At 38.5% G+C, this 22,929-nt stretch overlaps 1 non-coding gene across 1 annotated transcript; it reads left to right on the top strand.

Annotated features, from left to right (window-relative positions):
• The first annotated feature begins 6,693 nt into the window (after positions 1 to 6,693).
• LOC127090198 (small nucleolar RNA R71) lies at positions 6,694 to 6,800 on the top strand. The gene has a single exon (XR_007791726.1). It is a non-coding gene; the product is annotated as a small nucleolar RNA R71 (small nucleolar RNA).
• The last annotated feature ends 16,129 nt before the right edge of the window (positions 6,801 to 22,929 follow it).

Raw genomic sequence — 22,929 nt, forward strand, 5'->3', positions numbered from 1 at the left:
ATCTATCGGCTAACTGAAGTGACATCTTAGTGGGTTGTATTTCTCCTAAGTTTAATCTCTCATAAACTGCTAGAGGCATTAAGCTCACACTAGCTCCTAAGCTAGAAAAGCTTTTTCGATGACATGATTACCCAAAAGACAAGGAATGGAGAAATTTCCAGGATCTTTATCTTTCTTTTCTAATTTGTCCTCGGAAATTGCATTACATTCCAAAGGCTTCGGATCGTCAAGTCTACGTTTGTTGGTAAGGATGTCTTTCAGAAACTTTGCATAAGAAGGAATTTGGGTGATGGCTTCTGTGAAAGGGATTTCTACATGAAGTTTTTCTATAACTTTAATAAATTTTTGATACTGTTTATTAATCTGGGTTTGTTTGAGTCTTTAAGGATATGGTATAGGTGGTTTATATGGCGGGGGCGGTACGTAAATTTTATCGTTAGGTTCTTCTCCTTTATCTCGACCTTCCTGGTTTTCAGATTCCTCTGGTTCCTTTACTTTGTCTGGTGGTTTGGTACATTCCTTAGAAGTTTCTGGTTCACTCAATCTTGGGTTTGGTGGCTCGTCATAAGCGTTCCCACTTCGTAGGGTAATGGCATTGGCTTGTCCTCTCGGATTTTGTTGAGGTTGTCCAGGGAATTGTCCTCCAGGTGTAGTCTGAGGGGCTTGGTTTAAAGCTACCTGAGAGATCTGGGTTTCAAGCATCTTGGTATGAGTGACTATTTGGTCAACCTTGGTTCCTAACTGAGTAATCAATTCGTTAACATGAATGTTTAGGTTCATGAACTCCTTGTTTTGTTGGGTTTGAGCGGTGATAAAATTTTCCATAATTTTCTTAAGGCTTGGTTTTGGTGGTACAGGTTGCATAGGTTGATTTGATCTAGGGGCTTGATAACTAGGTCTCGGAGGTGCATTATTTTGAATAGGGTTATTGTTTTTATAGGAGAAGTTAGGGTGATTCCTCCATCCAGGGTTATAGGTATTTGAATATGGGTTCCCTTGGGTGTAGTTCACTTGCTCGGAGTGGGTTTCGTTCAATAGACTGCATTCTGCGGATTGGTGTCCTTGGGTTCCACATATCTCACAATCCGACGAAACTGCTGTAAGACCCCAATTTTGGCCCTAAGATCCCTCATGACCTACATCATATCATATCATGGCCTCAAGGATCATTGCATACCTTTGCTTCCATCCTAGTGGGTGGGTTATCTTGTGAGTGTGGTTCTTGATCACCAAGCATGTATTGCATTTGTATACCATTGCTTTTCATCTGTTTATCAACCAAAAGTACAAAAATATTGTCATCTAACCATGCTACTTGCAGATGAAGCCAATTAGGTCAAATCAGTCAAAGTCAGTCATTGAGATAGATGGTGGCCATTCTTGCAGAATTTGGGCACCATGATCATTCATCAAGAGTTCATATGAGTTGTGACATCATGTTGGATCAAGATATCAAGTGGTAGGGGCTTGGAATTCATCAGAACATGGTTCAGTCAAGCAAAACCCTAGCAAAGTCAACTGAAGTCAACTGTTGGTCAACTGTGCATTTAATCAGTGATTTGATGGTGGGAATTGGTCTGAGAGGTCTCATTCATGTCCATATAAGCCTCATATAACATGTCAAACATCCATAGTGAAGAATTTGAAGTCAGACAAGAAATTTCCAAAAATAGAAAGTTGACCTGTAATTGGAATTTGCCAAAAATGGAAACTTCTTCTCCTCCACATTACATCATCATACAAGCTTCAAATGAATTTTTGCCCAACATGAAAGTTGAAGATCTTGTTCTCCCATTTCCAAAAAGTTCAAGAACACTCATTTCTCATTTATGGTTGGCAAGTTATGATCGAATCATTCTCAAAAAATTTTGAACTTCAAAGTGGCATAACTTTCAAACCATTTGGCCAAATTGAGTGAGGTTTTTTGCTACAAGTCATATTTGATGTGCTCTATCCAAATCTTTCATCACAATTCACCAAAAACCTACCAATCAAAATGGCCTTTTTCAAAGTACATGAATTAAAAATGAGTGAGGTAAAAAAATGAGTTTTCAAATTAAACCTTTCCAACATATTTTACCAATTGGAAATGTTCAGAAATGACATTTTGGATTTGCTCAAGGCCCATTTTCGCAGATGTAGCTCATGCCCTTATCACATGAGTAAAATCCACAAATTAACCAAAAACACTTCATTTTAAGCTAATCTCCATTAACACTCAATTAACCAAACTTAGCTCCATTAATCACAGTATATATGCTTCATTTTTCTGCTGCAGAAGCCCTAGCCACAAACACACTAAACAGATCAAAATCCATTTTGCTCTCAAAAACCTTTTTTCTTCATTTTGGAACGGTTGCTGAAATTTCTCAAAGAACTCGTGCTGTTATCACTTGTGCCATCATATACCATCATTGTTGGAGCATTTGGAAGCATCATTCCACAACTGCAGCACCATTTTCCAGCACTGTTTCATCAACCTTCATCCATGGCAGATTTTGATTGGAGCTTCTTCCAAGGTTGTTGAGCTAAAACCCTTCATTCATTCATCATCTGGAGCTTGAAGCAGCATCTGTTTCAACAATACACGACCAAACAACATCTATTTCATCACTGTGCTTCCAATTTGGTAAGATTTTGAATCCCTCCATTCTCAAAATCATGATGTGCTTTGAATAGATCCTTTCATGCTGATCATTTTGATCTTTGAATCATAAAAAATGGTTGAATATTTTGAGAGTTATGTTGATTTAAAGGTTGACATTCAAATATGTTTGTGCTTTGTTCTTTCTTGTTAGCATGATTTAATGAAAATGGTTGTTGGAATGATGATGTGCATTGTGTGCTGGTTCGAATGCTATGCTTGTTTTCCATTTCTGGGAAAAAATTGCATCACGATTGTTGGTGATGATGAACAGTATAACATAAACCCTAAAACTGAACACAGAACGCGTTTGGCCATTGGAGTCTGTATTTTGCATGAAGACCTACTGTGCCATTGCCATGTAACGAATCGTTGGCTGCCACGCTGCTAACTGGAACGCAGCGTTCCACTAAATGAACGTTGTAATTACCATAATGCCATTCCCGTGCCATTTATTTCATTTAATCATTTCTTTTTTCAATGTTATTTCATTTTCCAGATTTTTTGCATGTATGGATTTTAAAATGTGCTAGGGTTTGTCATATGTGTTCATTTTGTGTATGTCTCACCAAATTGATTGTGAAATGATGATACCTTATCCAATGCTTCCCAATTTTTTTGTGCTTAAACTAGACATGTTCATGGTGATTTTGGTGTAGAGTTTGTGAATTTATCATTGCTGGTTATTGAGATATGATTTTTTGATTAGGAGTGTGACAATTTGTGTCACACCATGCATGTCCAACTTCTTGATTTTTATTACCATGCTTCTTGAACTCAAATTGGTTTGAATTTTTGCATGAACATACTTGTGGATGTCTAGTTTACATGTGAATTTTTCTGGAATTATTGATGGCATTTCCTATTTGTTTGGGATTTTCTCCCCTGTTTAGTCATATGTTGACTTTTTGTGACACATGTTCTCATATGATTTGTGAAATTCTCATGCATTATTGGATGAACTTGAAATTTGACATGTGATTAGTAGACATCTTAAAGTTTGTCATGGTTTTGATCCCATTCATTTCTCATATGTTGTCACTGTTTTATGATTTATTGAAGTTGGTGCATGTTTGGTTGACTTCTTTGAGCATGCTTGAACTTGCCTTGCCTATCTGATTTTCATTGACCTACTTCCCTTGATCCAAATGAGCTGAAATTTGATATGCTTATCATGTTATGGATGATGTTTGATCATGAATTATTTGATAATTTATTGAAATGTTTGAGATTGGTTTTGAGCTAAATCATTCTGTTGACTTCTTTGAACTTCTATATGACATGCTTTGACCTAATTTGTTCATGAAATGATGATGATGATTGATATGAACATGAAACCAATTGAGTTTGTTTCTTGATTGTTTGAACTTGATTTTGGACACTTGTCACTTGCTGTTTTGATTTTCTTATCTCTTTTTGACCCTAGGCTTGTCCTAGTGGTCATGTTGCTCATGTTTAAGTTTGTTGTTTCAGGTTAAGCAACAAATGTTTCAAAGAGATCATTACAAATTGAATGAGCTTGATTGATTATCATGAACTAACTTGTTTGTTTTGTAGGTTGCTTGGCTCACATGCTTTGAGCCTTGTGCATTGCACATTTAACTGATTGTGTTGACTGTTGATCTCTATCTCATTTTGATTTAACTTTGAATTGTATACTAATGTTGTCTGACTGGTTTCAGGTACCTTTAGTTGCTTATAGTTCTTTGAGAACTTGCTTTGCTTTGCTTAATAGCAATTTGCATTGAGGTATAACTTCTTATCTTCATGTAGTCTGGAAGACCTGGCCTGTTACTTGGCCAGGCAACTGTCTGAAGTCCTCCTTAAGAGGCAATGCTTGTGTGTGTTTACATTTGTCCCAAGCAGGAAAAGTCCTTTAAATAAGGCAATTGGTAGAATCCAAGAGATATGCAACCTATCTCCTACTATTTTGTGTGTCACTCGCCTTGCTCACACCACATGTGTTGATGCATAGTGAGTAAAAACCCAAGATCTATCGAGTCAATAATCTGTGGAGAGAGCTCCTACTTTCTGAACTCCCACACCTTCTGATATTCAAATGCTCTCCCTGGCCAGGGATAAGAGCAATGAGGCACACCCCTCATATCTTTTCATCTGCTTCACCTTAGCCCCTCAATGGCAAGGTTAAGAGCACCATTAACCCTATTCCAGTTGGCTTCAATGCCTAACCCTTTGTGTGAGCCTGATTGTTTGGTTATAGTGTGTGCTGAATGACTTTAATTGATTGATTGCTTACCTCATATACACATGTCTGCTTGCATGCTTTGTGCATTTATCATCATCAATTACTCATTAGTGCATGATCATTTCATTTGTCTCTGTGACATATCTTTGTTGTTTGCCCATTGAGGACGATTGTAAGACCATCCATTGGCCATTGTTCCTATGATATGGAAGTGAGTATAAGACCATCTCATTGGCCACTCATCTTCTCTTTGCTTGATGCATTTGCATTTGTTGTATGTGAGGATGCAATTGTAAGTCCCTGCAAGTTGGCCTTTGCTTTCCTATGATCATATGTTGGATATTGGTATAAGCCCAGACAGATTGGCATCCGGTATCCAAGTTTCGTTTTGTTTTAGGAGATTGGAATAAGTCCATCTATTGGCTTCCGACATCCTTGTTTCTTTGTCTAGGAGATTGGTGTAAATCCATCTATTGGTATCCGGTATCCGCTTTTGTTTGTGAGATTGGAGTAAGACCATTGAGTGGCATCCGGTATCATTTGTTTGCTTATTTTGCTATTGCTCATTGCCTATTCCAAAGGACACACTTGAATCATCTTCTATATGATTTCAAGAAGTGAACCTCCTAGGAAGTTTTACAATCCATCCTCATCCATTCATCCCTCTTTGTCCTAAACCTTTTTACACCTTACTTTCAAACTTGAGATAGATATTGTGCAAACATCTGCATATTTTCAAATTAAAAAACCTGGACCCCAAGTCCTTGACTTTTTCAAACTCCATTTTCATAATACCTCTTTTGAATCAATCTTAATCATACTTTGACCCTACTTTCATAATCACAATCAATTAACTTCACCCATTCAATTGTTTTGGCTTTGTCCATTGTTAATCTTTTCACACATTAGCCATAGGTTTCAATTATCATTGTGGTTGATGTAAACCTCACCTTATCCTTAGTGAGTCGACTATAAGACTTCCGTACTGAAAACAAGGTTAACCCCTCTAGTACGTCGAAGCTATCCTCGCATGGTGGATGTTGGTCTTGGTCGAGTTTTCTCCCATTGATAATGAAGAGCCTCAGTGCTATTGTTTAAAATTGAATCCACTAACTTTTGGAAATCTTTTAGCCGAACTACGGCATTTTGATCCTTACCTTTGATGGAAGGTACGTAGGCAACGGGTTCATCCGTTCGAACACAAAAACAATAAAAATTGTATATTCTTTTCTCATCATCCCAATCATGTTTGCACAATAAATATTTCATAACAAATAACAATCTTATACAACAAGTGTGAAAAGGGCTCCCTAGGAGTACCTAGGACGTAGTGGGTGCCTAACACCTTCCCATTGCGTAATTTACCCCTTACCCAGACTCTCTGATCTTTTTATTAGTTTTCTACGCGTAAAACTTCTTAGGCTTTTGTTCGCTTTTTAGCCAATCCTTTGGATAAATAAAAGTGCGGTGGCGACTCGAATTCATTGTATGCTTTGCTTATGGTTTAATCAATAAATCATATGGCGACGAATACACCGCTACAACTGCGACTACAGTACTCGGGTTTGTGTACATATGCTCGACTTTAAGGGCTAATGCGTCCATTTTAGCTTGCATCATGTCTATAGAGCTTAGTTCATGCACTCCTCCTTGGGCTTCCTTCTTCTCCACTGTCGCTCGTTCGACTCCCCATGATTGATGGTTTTGAGCCATGTCTTCGATGAGGGCACTAGCTTCAGGGTAAGGTTTGTTCATCAGAGCACCGCCTGCGGCAGCGTCGATGGTCATCTTTGTGTTATAATAAAGTCCATTATAGAAGGTTTGAATGATTAACCAATTTTCTAAACCATGATGTGGGCATGCTCGTAACAACTCTTTATATCTCTCCCAAGCTTCGAACAACGATTCTCCATGGTTTTGGGTAAATCTAGTTATATGGTTTCGAAGAACGGCGGTCTTACTCGGGGGAAAATATCTAACAAGAAAAACTCTTCTAAGGTTATCCCAAGTCGTAATGGAATTGGGTGGAAGGGAATCTAACCACGATAGAGCTTTATCTCTGAGGGAAAAAGGAAATAATCTTAAACGTATTGCCTCAGGAGAAGCTCCATTGGTTTTAAAAGTATCTGCTAATTGAAGAAATATTTTTAAATGTTGGTTAGGGTTCTCGGTAGCGAGACCCACGAATTGTCTCTGTTGCACTAGTTGTAACAGGGATGGTTTAAGTTCAAAATTATTGGCTGGGATAGTTGGGTTTACTATACTAGAACTAGGTTCTTCATTAGATGGTTGAGCGAAGTCCTTAAGAGGTCTTTGGTTTTGATCTTCGGCCATAGCTCTCTTAATTCTATGAAAGAATAAACGTGCACGAGCGTAACGTTCAGGTTCCACCAGAGGGTTTACTAAGCTTAAACTTCCGGTGCTGCGAGTCCTTCACATCGACCGGCGGGAAATAACCTAAGTCTAAACGATATAACAACAGGAAAATGAAATTTGACGAAATTGATCCCCGGCAACGGCGCCAAAAACTTGATGCGTTGGAAAACTTGATGTTCACAAGTATACGAACGCGTCAGAGTAATATAAAAGATTATCGTATCCACAGAGACCAAGTGTCAATCTATCGTTATCTGTCGTTATGGTGTTTATCAAAGGCAATCAAAATAAGTGTTTTTGTAGTGTGCAGTAAAAAGTAAAGTATTGGAATAGAATATAATTAATAAAGACAGGGTCGAATGTAATTCACATAATTAAATGACAATCCAAGTACTTGATAATAGAATTACTTATGGGCAATGTTTCCTACTTTGAAAAGAACTAATTTAATAGGAACTGTCGCTTTCGCGTATTCAGAACCGAGTTGTACTCCCTAATCAAACCCTCTTATTGTCACTTATAAAAAGGCGCGCATTGCGTTAGAGTAGTAAACCTATTTTTAAGAAATATAGTATCTTGACTAAGTTGAAAAGTATTATAACCTGGATTTCTTAACCAAAAGCGGTTCTCACGAACCAGACTCTAAACTTATAAACGCGTCCGAAAATAGTTTTAAAATCTCTTTTCTTCTTGATGTTAAAAACTCCTAATGAACTAGACAAAGCGCTTTTGCTGTTTTTGAAATAGTTAAAAACAATTAAGTTTAAAAAGACGTTGGACGGCTTTCGATCTTACCCAACGGAATTGAAGTGCGGGAAAACTTAAGTTGAAAGTTAAAATAGCCCTTTAAGTGTTTCTACGAACAATTGTACGGATTACTGGTTTAATTACGATCCTTACATTCTAGCCTTATAAATTTAGCTAGACATGGTAAAGTAAAAGTGCATTAAAATAAATAAAAGTAGTGCGATGGAAAATAAATAATTTAAAGCGAGTGCGGGAAATAAATAATTTAAAGCGAGTGCGGGAAATAAATAAAGTAAAGCGAGTGCGGGAAATAAATAAAGTAAAAGCGAGTGCGGGAAATAAATAAAGTAAAGCGAGTGCGGGAAATAAATAAAGTAAAAGCGAGTGCGGGAAATAAATAAAGTAAAGCGAGTGCGGGAAATAAATAAAGTAAAAGCGAGTAATAAAAACCTGCTCCAATCGGGGGGCTGAGTAAATTGCAATGCGGAAAAGAAAATGGCGGCAGGATTAACTTCCTTCCAAAGTGCTCCAAACTCGAGTACAGACTCTATCACATACTCAATTACACAATTGTGGTAACACTCCAATGCGAAGCGATTACCACTTTATAAAACTGAATATATGCCTAAGTGAAACAAAGTTGCTTCTGATTTTGCCTTGTTCCAACGTTCGGATCTTCGTCTGCTCTAAGTTTGGGTGATTGTAAAATTGAATTCGTGTTGCTATTTATAGGCAAGTAAAAAAGGTGGAATTGACTTGGATGCCCTTCAACTTGAAAATAGAGGAAACCGTTTTCCTCTTGTGGCGCCCGCCACAAGGCCATGGCGCCCGCCACAAGCACAAAGTGGGGCACCTTAGTGGAATTGGTGGGAAAACGTGGGAGTTGATGGAAGTTTGAATTGGACACGTCATGGCTTGGACTGTGGCGTCCGCCATTGGGTAGGCCATAAGAGCAAAATGCTGATTTTTAGGGTTTTTGGCTCTTTTTCGCTTCTTTTCTCGATCGGGGCTCCTACTAAGGTAAAAACCTATAAACAAAGGAAAACACAGTAATAACACAACAAAACGATAATAAAATAACTAGAATGCATGTGGAATCGGAGTCGAAAATACGTAAATTTTAGTGTGATCATGGAGTTCAGGCTTATACCACCATGGAAGTGGTTCGGGAATTTGCGGTGGATTTCTTGGTTGAAGTAGCTTCTTGAGAACCAAAAATGGGTAGAGTTTGGCGTATGACATATGAATAGGGTCAAAAGAGACCCTTTTCCTCTCGAAGTTTTGTTGTTGATTATTGTTGTTGTGGTTGTAGTTGGTTCTTTGTTGCGGTTGTTGTTGACGTTGTTGTTGAATTGGCACTGATTGATTGTTTGAATTGTTTGAAAACACTGGAATTACTGATGAAAATTGATGTTGATGCTGACGCGTGCGCAAATTTCTTTTAACATGAGGCCTCATCTGCCTCCCTATAGACACTGCATTGGTTTCCCCTTCCTTCTTCTTGGAGAAACCACTACCATACTTTCTACTGGACGACACTTCTTCCTTAGACATACGTCCTTCACGGACTCCTTCCTCTAACCTCATCCCCATGTTTACCAACTTGGTAAAGTCACTGGGGGCACTGGCAATCATTCGTTCGTGACAAAACGAACTCAGGGTCTTTAGAAAAATCTTCATCGTCTCTTTCTCTTTCAACAAAGGATTAATCTGAACGGAAATCTCTCTCTATCTTTGGGTATACTCTTTAAATGTCTATTTATCCTTCTGAGACATAGACCTCAGCTGGTCTCTATTAGGCGCCATGTCCATATTATACTTGTACTGTTTCACAAATGCTTCACCTAAATTGTTGAACGTGCGAACACTTGCACTGTCTAGCCGCATATACCATCTCAGCGCAGCACCAGTTAAATTGTCTTAAAAGTAGTGAATCAGTAACTGATCATTATCAGTTTGAGTTGACATCTCTTTGGCGTACATAACAAGGTGGCTTAACGGAAAAGTGTTTCCCTTATACTTTTCAAAGTCAGAGACTTTGAACTTCATCGGGGTCTTGATGTTTGGTATCAAGCAAAGTTCAGCAGCACTTTTACCAAATAGGTGTTTTCCTCTCAATGTTTTTAACTCCTTGCGCAACTCAAGGAACTGATCCTTCATTTCATCCATTTTCTTATAAACATTTCGGCCCTCAGACGGCTCAGAATGGTAGGTGGTGTCCTTAACACGAGGCAAGGTATGAACAATTGAAGGTGGTACCGTCATGATCAGGCTAGATGTCGGCATAGAAGCAAACATGGGTGCAAACCCTTCAAGAATGAAATTTGGTGGCATTCCCCACGGGAATCCAGTAGGCATAGTCAAACCAGACTAAGTAGCAACAACAGGCATGGTTGATGTAGAAACCTCGGAGATGACAGTCCTCTGAGGAGGAGGAGTTACAGGAGTTGGTGAAGACTGATTCTGCGCAGCAAGAACAAACTTCATCATAGCAGTCAGACGAGCAATGTCATCCTTCAATTCTCTATTCTCTTGTTCCAAATGCTTCTTAAATCTGGGTTCATTGGCGTAAGTGTTGTATCGGTGAGTCAGCTTGGCTGAAGCACAAAAGAATAACCGATAAGACATCTGGTGGAAGAAAACATGTTATGCAAATGATGCATGAAATGCAATGTTTTTGTTCGTTTTCAATTTCAAGGAACATACAAAGTTATATTTGCAAATATTAAATAATAACAACAGTAACAATTTGATTGACCATAAAAAATCTCTTTTATTCATATAAATTGGATGGATTACACTGAGTACAATTTTAGAAACCAAAGTACAAATACAAGAGGAAATGAGACTAATCATCCTAAGGATCCCCTAACAACAATGTCAGATGATCTGGCTTCAGGCGCGTACTTCCTTCGGATGCGTCGAATCTCGGTCTCAAAAGATGTCTTCATCTGAGCCTTCTCAAGGACAAGCTGATCAACAATCTTCTTCCAAGCACCGGAAAGCTGAGGCATACTAGAGGAAGGTATACCCTCTGGCTCTCTCTGTCTCTTCACTGCTCGATCTTCAAGAAGTTCAATAAGTGAATCCTTGTCTTTCGACTCAAGTTGCAACTCCTCATGCTTTCGGCTCAAAGCATGGAACCGTTCTTCCCACATATCATTCTCTTGCTTCATCTTGGCGAGTGCGTCTTCTAACTCCTCTACGTCTTGGTTAAAGAGAGTTGATGACTCAACCACAACCATAGACATAGGTCTCTCACAAGCATATGACATTTTCAACTCCAAAACTCTCTTCTTCACCCAAGTAGTGTAAGCTTCAAAAGCTACACAGTTGCACGAACCAAGCTCGGATCTTCCTTTCCTATGCACATTATGCCAAGCATGTATCATCTTATGCTTCAAATATTGGGGATCTTTACCCTCTTGATAGAAAATACCTTCTAACTGAGTGTTATTAGGTTTGTCTCTCAAGGGGAACCCAAGTTGACGACGAGCCAAAACAGGGTTGTAGTTGGTTCCTCCTTGTGTACCAATGATAGGCACATTATAGAATTCACCACAACTATTAATAATATCCAAGCTACTCAATGCAGATTCATACCAAACAATATCGTCATTAGTGAGGCACATAAGTCTCTGAGACCACCGTAGACATTGCTTGTTCTCCACAAAAGCAGGTGTCTGAGGCAAGTGAGAAATAAACCACTTGTACAAAAGAGGAACACATCACATAATAGTCCCACCGCCTTTAGAATTCCTTAAATGCAAAGAGAAGTACATATCACCTAACAAAGTAGGCATAAGATTCCAAATCAAGAAGATTGCAATGGCATTAACATCAACGAAACCGTTAATGTTAGGGAACAAAGCCAAACCATAGATGGGCAACACAAAGATGACTTCAAAAGCATCCCCACTACCGGCTTGAGCAAAGGAAGTAGCTTTCCCAATGAGAAATTCAGAAGTCAACCCAAACATTCCTCCTTTTTTCCTCCAATGAGCCTCAATCTCAGACTTCTCCAAATGAAGAGCTTCATATATAATATGAGATCTGGGAATCTCCTCAAATCCACTAAAAGGCACCTTGTCAGAAATAGGTATTCCCAAAAGATGGGCATACCCCTCTAACATAAGAATAAGCTGATAATCGAGAAACGTGAAGCAACGGTAGAGAGGGTCATAGAACTGAACTAACACACTCAAGAGTCCTTTAACCACATCAGTAGATAACACATATAGAAGACTTCCATGACGTTTCTTGAAATCCAAGGGATCTAATACAAAGGATGATAGCTTCCTTAGCTCTTTCAAATCTGGACATCTGAAATTGTACTTCTTAGTGTTCCTTCATCCACAATCCATGGTCTGAAAATATTTGCAAATAAAGCCTCAATTCCTTGAAGTTATTTTTCGTGTGATGAATGTCATGATGTGCATGAATGCATGAATACAACAATCACAAATAAGGGATCACTCACAAGGCAAATAAACAAAGGTCAAGCGATGAATCAAGTCATTATCAAGATCAATCATCCATTTTGGTGGATTATGGTTTTCACCTTATCGACACCCAAGTTCCATTAATATTGGCAAGACTTGAAGGAGAATTGCGGTCCAAAACGCAGCGGAAATTAAAATTTTCTCCTTTAGAGATCCTTACGAATGGTCATGATCAGTGATAGAATATTTACCTCTTGTGACGATTGAAGCCTTTGGTGCGGATCTCTTGTGACGATCAAAACCTTTGATGCAGATCCACGGAGCGATCACGAACGTTGAACGATGACAACGTCTCTACTCAGTCCACACGAACGGATTCCTTCAATCTCAGTGCTAGCTGGTACGAATGAAGGCTTTGAGTGAGAGAGAGAGAGAGAGAAAACGAAAATAATGCAACCGCAATGAATGCTTCTGCACAAGGGTTCTATTTATAGAACCACTTGTGTGGGCTTCAAGCTAAAAGGCCCACTTAAGTGTATTTTGGCCCATATCTTATAATATGCCCAAAATCACTTAAGCCCATGGTACCTTACCATATTTCGTATTCTACTCAAGTACACCGTACCTTACGATGTTCTATAATTCACTTAAGGGCACCGTACCTTACGGTATTCCTTAGTTACTCTATCTCTCATCAATCCGTCCTTTGTGTGTGACCCTGTAGGTTTTCGTGACGTTGGCAATTATATTAAATCACGCATTTAACATAATAAACAGTGAGCGTATCTAGCAACACATCACTACTACCCAAGACACGAAAATGTCATGTGATATGACAAAACCTTCTGTGATAATACTAATGTGTATAATTACCCTTTTGCCCTCACGTCTATATTGAACACGAGGCATAAACCGTGTCATCCTTGTCCAGTTCAATATTGGGCCCATAGACATTTATCCTATTATGCAGGATGGGCAAATTCCATCTAGGTCACTCATGTCCCTCAACATGCTTCGTGGAGTACCCATCAACTGTCTTTATGGTTATCCAGTTACGGACAACGTTTGATCAGCAATAAAGCACTCGACTCCACATCTAGGGTCCATAGTGGTTTCAGGTCGAAGAGTGGTATACACCATTATCACCATGAGAATAACTTATGACACTTTGCATAACTTTCTATATAGTATTCTCATAGCGGGTCAATCCGGTATAAATATTACTCTTAATATTCATACTTATGTTTAAGACTTGATAACTCTTTATCCATGATCCATGAGATGTGATCATCAGTCTACAAACATAATAGTCTTAATGCTTTAATGTTATCCCACTTCACACTAAAGCTCGACTACGGATACTTTAAGAATAGTGTCCTTATGTTTAATGTGTTCTCATGATTAAGTCACACTTAATACATCAAACGGACTATCTACTCCAGGGACTTTATTAATCAACCATAATAAAGAAAATGCCTTTTATTATTAATAAATAATTCGATACAAGTACCAAAAAGTATTGGCCTCTAGGGCTTACACCAATAATCTCCCACTAGCACTAGAGCCAATCAGGCATACCCTGTATGCCCATTGATCTAGTATGGCCATCATGCTTCTGCTGCGCAAGAGGCTTTGTCAATGGGTCAGCTATATTGTCAAGTGTAGATACTTTACATATTTTCACATCTCCTCTATCTATTATCTCTCGAATGAGATGATAACGCCTAAGTATGTGTTTGGATCGTTGGTGAGATCTAGGCTCCTTGGCTTGTGCGATAGCACCATTGTGATCACAGTAGAGACCAATGGGATCCACAATGCTAGGAACTATGCCAAGTTCACTAATGAACTTTTTGATCCAAACAGCTTCCTTTGCTGCACTTGAGGCAGCAATATACTCGGCCTCGGTTGTAGAATCAGCAACTGTATCTTGCTTTGAACTTTTCCAGCTCACAACGCCACCGTTTAAGCAAAACACATAACCAGATTGTGATCTAAAGTCATCCTTATCTGTCTGGAAGCTAGCATCGGTGTATCCAATTACAGCCAACTCTTCCTGACCTCCATATATCAAGAATGAGTCCTTAGTCCTTCTTAAATACTTAAGGATATTCTTGACAGCCACCCAGTGAGCATCACCAGGATCAGATTGGTACCTACTCGTTGCACTTAAAGCATACGAGACATCTGGTCGAGTACATAACATGGCATACATGATAGATCCTATTGCAGATGCGTATGGGATCTTATTCATGCGATCCCTTTCTTTCTTAGTTAAAGGGGATTGTGTTTTTGATAGACACAGGCCATGTTGCATAGGTATGAATCCTTTCTTGGAATCATGCATATTAAAGTGTCTCAACACTTTGTCTATATATGTACTCTGACTTAGGCCAAGCAGGTTTTGTGATCTATCTCTTTAGATTCTGATTCCTAATATATAGGCTGCTTCACCTAGGTCCTTCATAGAAAAGCATTTCCCCAACCAAGACTTTACTTGTTGTAGGGTAGGGATATCGTTTCCAATGAGTAATATATCATCTACATATAATACCAGGAAAACGATCATGCTCCCACTAACCTTCTTGTAGACACAAGGCTCATCTTCGTTCTTGATGAATCCATATTGTTTTACTGTTTCATCAAAACGAAGATTCCAGCTTCTGGAAGCTTGCTTCAATCCATAGATTGATCTTTGTAACTTACATATCTTTTGGGCTTCCTCTGGTATGTCAAATCCTTCAGGCTGTGTCATGTACACATCCTCAAGAAGATTTCCATTAAGGAAAGCAGTTTTGACATCCATCTGCCATATTTCATAATCATGATATGCAGCGATAGCAAGTAAAATCCGAACAGATTTAAGCATTGCAACTGGTGAAAAGGTTTCATCATAGTCAATCCCATGAATTTGTTTATATCCTTTTGCAACCAGTCTTGCCTTATAGGTATGTACCTTACCATCCATGTCAGTCTTCTTTTTGAAGACCCATTTGCATCCTATAGGGTTAACTCCTACAGGTAATACATCACCTTACCACATGAGTAATACATCACCTTGATCAGTTATGAGATATCCATATCTCTCGGGTAGTTGACGTATCCTGCTTGACCTACGTTGGTCTTGTTCTACTTGAGCAGGTTGCTCTTCCACAACTTCTTGTGTTTCCTGCTCTAATTCCTCCACAGGTGTATCTATGCTTTGTGATTCTTGAATTTCTTCAAGCTCTACTTTCCTCCCACTGGTTCCTTTGGAAATAAAATCCTTTTCTAGGAAAACTCCAGTTCGAGCGACAAACACTTTGCCCTCAGAAGGATTGTAGAAGTAATACCCTCTTGCTTCTTTAGGATACCCCATAAATAAGCATTTGTCAGATTTGGGCTCAAGCTTAGTTGAAATTTGTCGTTTCATATAAACCTCGCAACCCCAAATCTTCATGTAAGACATATGTGGTTTCTTACCACTCCATATCTCATATGGTGTCTTCTCAACCTTTTTGGATGGAACACGGTTAAGTGTGTAAGCTGTTGTCAATAGTGCATGTCCCCAAAAGGAGTTTGGAAGATCGGCGTGACTCATCATGGATCGGACCATGTCTAACAGGGTTCGATTTCTTCTCTCAGATACACCATTCCATTGGGGTGTTCCAGGAGGAGTAAGTTGGGATAGGATCCCACACTCTTTCAGATGGTCATCAAACTCTAGGCTTAAATACTCACCACCTCGATCTGATCGAAGAGTTTTAATATTCTTACCTAGTTGGTTTTGTACTTCATTCTTGAATTCCTTGAACTTTTCAAAGGACTCCGATTTGAGTTTCATTAGATACACATAACCGTATTTACTGAAATCATCGGTGAATGTGATGAAGTACTGAAAACCTCCTCTGGCTGGTATGTTCAGTGGTCCACATACATCAGTATGTATTAGGCCCAAAAGATCATTCGCCCTTTCACCTTTTCCTGTGAATGGAGACTTTGTCATTTTTCCAATTAAACAAGATCTACATGTCTCATATGATTCATAATCAAAAGAGTCCAAGAGTCCATCTTTATGGAGTTTGGAAATGCGTTTCTCATTTATGTGGCCTAATCGACAATGCCAAAGGTAAGTTGGATTTAACTCGTTAGGTTTCATCCTTTTAGTATTAATGTTATATATAGGCATTTCGAGATCAAGGACATATAGTCCATTGCTCATTTGTGCAGTAGCATAGAATATATCATTCAAATAAATTGAGCAACAATTGTTCTTTATTATAAATGAAAAACCAAACTTGTCCAAACAAGAAATGGAAATAATATTCCTGCTAATTGCAGGTACATAATAACAGTTCTCTAACTGAATTATTAAACCACTAGATAAAGTTAATACATAAGTTCCTACGGCTAAAGCAGCAACCTTTGCTCCATTGCCAACTCGTAGGTCAACTTCACCTTTTGCCAAATCTCTACTTCTTTTTAGCCCCTGCACATTTGTACAAATGTGAGAACCACATCCAGTATCTAATACCCATGATGCAGAAGTAGATAAATTTATTTCAATAACAAAAATACCTGAAGTTGAAGTCTCTACTCCATTCTTCGTATCTTCCAGGTACTTTGGGCAGTTTCTCTTCCAGTGTCCGGTCTTACCGCAATGGAAGCAGGTGCCTGCCTTTGCTATGCCTCCAGTAGGCTTCAAAGCAGCAACAGTGGGTCTGGGTTTGGCAACTTCCTTGCCTTTCCCTTTATCACCCTGCTTGGTGGGCCTTTTGTTCTGTCTCTTTCCATTTCTGATCATTAGAATGGACTTCCCTTTTGTCTTCAGATTCTGCTCAGCTGTTCTTAACATGCCTAGCAGTCCAGGAAGAGATTTATCCATATCATTCATATTGAAATTTAGGAAAAATTGACTGAATCTATCTGGCAATGATTGCAAGATCAAATCAATCGCAAGTTCCTTTCCGAGGGGAAAACCCAATCTTTCAAGGTTTTCCACATACCCAATCATCTTGAGCACATGGGGACTTACAGGGGCTCCCTCAGCTAACTTGCTTTAAAAAAGGGCTTTTGAAACTTCAAACCTCTCATGCCTTGCTTGCTCTTGATAGAGCAACTTCAGGTGTTCGATCATATCGAATGCTGACATGTTCTCATGTTGCTTTTGCAATTCTGAGTTCATGGTAGCTAGCATGAGACAAGCAGTTTCATTGGCATCATCGACATGCTTCTTATAAGCATCTCTTTCTGCCTTAGGTGCAGAACTAGGAGGTTCCTCTTCAAGAACAGGAGTCTCCAAGACATACAGCTTTTTATCATGTTTGAGGACAATCCTCAGGTTTCGGTGCCAATCCAGGAAATTTGTCCCAGACAATTTTTCCTTGTCAAGGATTGATCGCAAGATGTTGTTAGAGGTGTTTGTTGTCATGGTAATCTACATAAGAATTAATGAAAATATAAGTATCATTGACATATTTAATTAGGTCTTTAATTAAATATGCTCCCACTATTTTACTCAAAACAAATGACCCTCATCATTTGATTCGGAAAATCCCGTTGGAAGATTTTCTAGTGGGTCGAGATCCATATTTCACTTTGTTCTAAGTCCGCGTAGGCGGATTACACAAAACTAGGTTATTTAGGTAGGAACTCCTTCCAATTGTATCTCATACAACTCTCGAAAATTTCAGTTGGGTGAATAACTCCTTATTCCAATCCATCATATGGATTATTCCCAACTCTTGCTTCTAAACATATATAATAAAATTATAATTAAGTTTGACTCATCGTTTTAGCAGTTGGATATTACAATTATCCCATCGCACCTTAACTAATACAAAACATGCACATCGCGTAGGCGAAACCTACATATTCGATACCAGTTTTGATGAGTGCTAAAACTTGGAAAGCAAACATATAATATTATTATAATTTGTTTAGTTAAGTTTTACCCATTGTCTTAGCAGTTGGATATTACAATTATCCCATCGCACCTTACTGATATAGAACATGCACCTCGCATAGGCGAAACCTACATTATCCGATACTAGTCTTGATGAGTGCTAAGACTTGGAAAGCATAAACTTAATATTTTAGTTTGAGGGAATTGCAATTGTTCTGATCTCACCGGCTTATTTATCATATAAATCGTCTCTCACATGCATCAACATATATTCACATGCATCAACATACATACACATGCATCAACATACATAATGAAACAGTTATGGCCCCTAGCGCAATTGTTCTCCCAAGCCAATGAGAGAACCTAAGTTAACCTAATAACGATCTAAGCTTCTCCAAGCAAGATCTTCAAGGTTGTCCTCCTTTGATATTGAATTCTTCTCTAAGTTTCTCCAAGAAAGATCTTTAAGGTTGTCCTCCTTTGATATTGAATCCCTCTCTTTCTTCATAACGTTGTCTTCTTTTCTTTCTTCATTATATTACAGAAGAAACTCGTTTTACATACGAGGGATTGAGATGAGAAAAGAAGTTACATTGAGAGATTAAAAGGAGAGGCACGACACGCAGGTCGTATTTAAAAACCCAAAACAAAATAAAGGACAACTAAGGCCATAACTGATCACCACAAGGCAATAATAGCAAACACATTATTATTATTATTAATTTTTAATTCCTTTAATTAATTAAAACCAAATTAAATTTCGGCGACCGATCACACTACGCAGAGTTAGCCGGGGGTTCCGCTTGCGGGGTTGGAGGGGCAGCGCCCCTGTCCAAAATTTTAATGAACAATTCATTTGAAATGGACATTGTTTTGCATCAACACAACCCTTGCGTAGTCACAAAACAAAAACCCCAAAATTTTGACTCTGGGAGTGTGACGACCGTCACAGGCGTGTGACGACCGTCACAGGCAATGTGAGTGTGACGACCGTCACAAGGCATGTGACGACCGTCACGTCCTTCTTACGACCGTCATGGGCGTGTTACGACCGTTACGCATCCAGTTTGTTACGCTTGTTACGCTCGTCACACGAGCTTCACACAGCCAAAATAATAGAACTTTGAAACAGTCTAGAGACCTCTTCCAAAAAGCCCTAAATTCACAAATTTTTGACGGCACAACCCTTGCGCCGTCACCAACCCTAATGCGCCAATTTCAGACCGTCAAACACACCTCGATTGTTGATTCAGCATGATTGATCAACCGGTCATTGCTTCACCATACTAATGTCGGATTCCGAAGCAAATGACCATTGATCGCTCAAAGGAAAACAACCATTTAGTGTTTGAATGAACGAAACAGAAACAGTATATCACATATATCGTACTTTGCATTAAGATTACTTATATCATATATAAGTTGGTCGGTCTCAATTGCGTAACATATGGACAATCGATGTATCGCTGCTTCACCATACTAATGTCGGTACCGAAGCATAGTCAACATCAATCATCCAACTCGTACACTCATGATGCCAAATTTAATTACCCGTTTAATTAATTGATTCATTCTGTCTTTTAATCATATTAATACAGAAATTAAACAGCTATCCGATTCATGGTTTCATAAGTGGCTCTGATACCACTGAAGGAGAATTGCGGTCCAAAACGCAACGGAAATTAAAATTTTCTCCTTTAGAGATCCTTACGAATGGTTATGATCAGTGATAGAATATTTACCTCTTGTGACGATTGAAGCCTTTGGTGCGGATCTCTTGTGACGATCAAAACCTTTGATGCAGATCCACGGAGCGATCACAAACGTTGAACGATGACAACGTCTCTACTCAGTCCACACGAACAGATTCCTTCAATCTCAGTGCTAGCTGGTACGAATGAAGGCTTTGAGTGAGAGAGAGAGAGAGAGAAAACGAAAATAATGCAACCGCAATGAATGCTTCTGCACAAGGGTTCTATTTATAGAACCACTTGTGTGGGCTTCAAGCTAAAAGGCCCACTTAAGTGTATTTTGGCCCATATCTTATAATATGCTCAAAATCACTTAAGCCCATGGTACCTTACCATATTTCGTATTCTACTCAAGTACACCGTACCTTACGATGTTCTATAATTCACTTAAGGGCACCGTACCTTACGGTATTCCTTAGTTACTCTATCTCTCATCAATCTGTCCTTTGTGTGTGACCCTGTAGGTTTTCGTGACGTTGGCAATTATATTAAATCACGCATTTAACATAATAAACAGTGAGCGGTATCTAGCAACACATCACTGCTACCCAAGACACGAAAATGTCATGTGATCTGACAAAACCTTCTTTGATAATACTTATGTGTATAATTACCCTTTTGCCCTCATGTCTATATTGAACACAAGGCATAAACCGTGTCATCGTTGTCCAGTTCAATATTGGGCCTATAGACATTTATTCTCTTATGCAGGATGGGCAAATTCCATCTAGGTCACTCATGTCCCTCAACATGCTTCGTGGAGTACCCATTAACTGTCTTTATGGTTATCCAGTTACGGACAACGTTTGATCAGCAATAAAGCACTCGACTCCACATCTAGGGTCCATAGTGGTTTCAGGTCGAAGAGTGGTATACACCATTATCACCATGAGAATAACTTATGACACTTTGCATAACTTTCTATATAGTATTCTCATAGCGGGTCAATCCGGTATAAATATTACTCTTAATATTCATACCTATGTTTAAAACTTGATAACTCTTTATCCATGATCCATGAGATGTGATCATCAGTCTACAAACACAATAATCTTAATGCTTTAATGTTATCCCACTTCACACTAAAGCTCGACTACGGATACTTTAAGAATAGTGTCCTTATGTTTAATGTGTTCTCATGATTAAGTCACACTTAATACATTAAACGGACTATCTACTCCAGGGACTTTATTAATCAACCATAATAAAGAAAATGCCTTTTATTATTAATAAATAGTTTGATACAAGTACCAAAAAGTATTGGCCTCTAGGGCTTACACCAACAAGACTTGCTTGGATCAACCAAGAATCAAAGGGTTTTTTGTGAGTCACGAGCATGGAGTCGGGTTAAGAACCATCCCAAAGGAGTGTACTAAGGATAAAACCTGTAGATCATGTTCTAAAAAGTTCCCAGAGTCTTAATTTCATCTATCGAATATTATAGGTTAGGATGATTGACTCATCAACCCATAATATTCTCAAGAGAAACTCGTCTGAGTGTAGTATCATGTAACAACTGTTATCAAGTCTACACATGAGTAGTCTCCATATTATGTCCTATATAGGCCAAGTTGGGTTAAATGTTCTACGGTCCTCAACTTCTCGGACCCCAAATCAGAGAAAGTAATGCCTAACCACAAATGATTTGTGTGACATCAATAGCTCCAAGAGGGTCTCCACTGTGTAGATAGGTCTCATGCCAACTTGTTAAGAACTACTCCACACAAGTTGAACATGACTATACCATCCTCCTATCTTAATTGCACTCAAGTTCGGGTTAGAACTTATCTCACCACTCAGAGATCACCAGTCACAACAAGAAGATTATATCATACAAAACAAATATACAAACAATCAAATATACCATTATATACACATAAAAAAGTAGGCCAAACCCACTGAGGACTACTCCCCAACAAAGTCGCCACTTAATTTCTCTAGCGGTAAATTCATGACCATTAAGCTATGGATAAACTTAACATAAATAAAACCAGAATCTCCACCGCGCTTTTATTGTTTCCAAAGGAAAAAAGGAAAAGTACGAACAAAACCCAAAGATAAGAACTTTTCAAATCAAAACTAATAAAATGCCAGAGATTCAGGTAAAGGGGTTGGTTACACAGAGGGAAGGCGTTAGCACCCAAAGTGTCCTAGGTACTCCTAGGGAGCCTTTTTTTGCGTGTATGTGTTTTTTGTATAAAAGATGTTTGCAATAAATAGAGTGTGGGGATGAGAAAAGAATTCATTAATTATATTTTTGTGTTTGACAAGATCTTCGAACTTGTGCCTACGTACCAACATAAAATGAGGGATCAAAACCTCATAGTTCGTGGTATCAATTTCAAAGTGTGTGGATTGCTTTTAATAAAAAAATTAAGTTTAAAAGAGACACAAAAGGCCCAAAAGTTTGAATGAGTGTTAGTTCTTTTTGTCTTTTGAAAATTTTAATCAATATGGTTAAGTTCATTTACAAGTTTGATTTATGAAAAGAATTGAAAAAAAGCAATGGCATAAAGCCAAAGTTTTTAGTTTGCAATAAAGTCTCAGTTTTAAAATTACAAGCAAAGAAGGTTTTTGAAAAGGGGGAGAGATTTTGAAATTTAAGAAGTGGGAGGAGATGAAGAGACTAATCCTAAGCATAAAATTAAAAGTTGAGAGTTGAAAAGATCTGACTAATGGATTGCAATCCAACAGATAAGAATGTCATATAGAAAACCCATTTTCCCTTTGGAAGTAACAAGTTCAAAGTAATAGTTGCATCAAGACCATGTAGCAGATGAATTCATTAAGATCCCAATACTTGCATCATATGAAAGCTCAAATAATAATAACTTGGTTTCAGAAATGTTGGCATTGGCCAAGTCCTTTCTGCATAT

This window comes from Lathyrus oleraceus, chromosome 5 (assembly GCF_024323335.1).
Source record: "Lathyrus oleraceus cultivar Zhongwan6 chromosome 5, CAAS_Psat_ZW6_1.0, whole genome shotgun sequence".
Classification (NCBI taxonomy): Eukaryota; Viridiplantae; Streptophyta; class Magnoliopsida; order Fabales; family Fabaceae; genus Lathyrus; species Lathyrus oleraceus.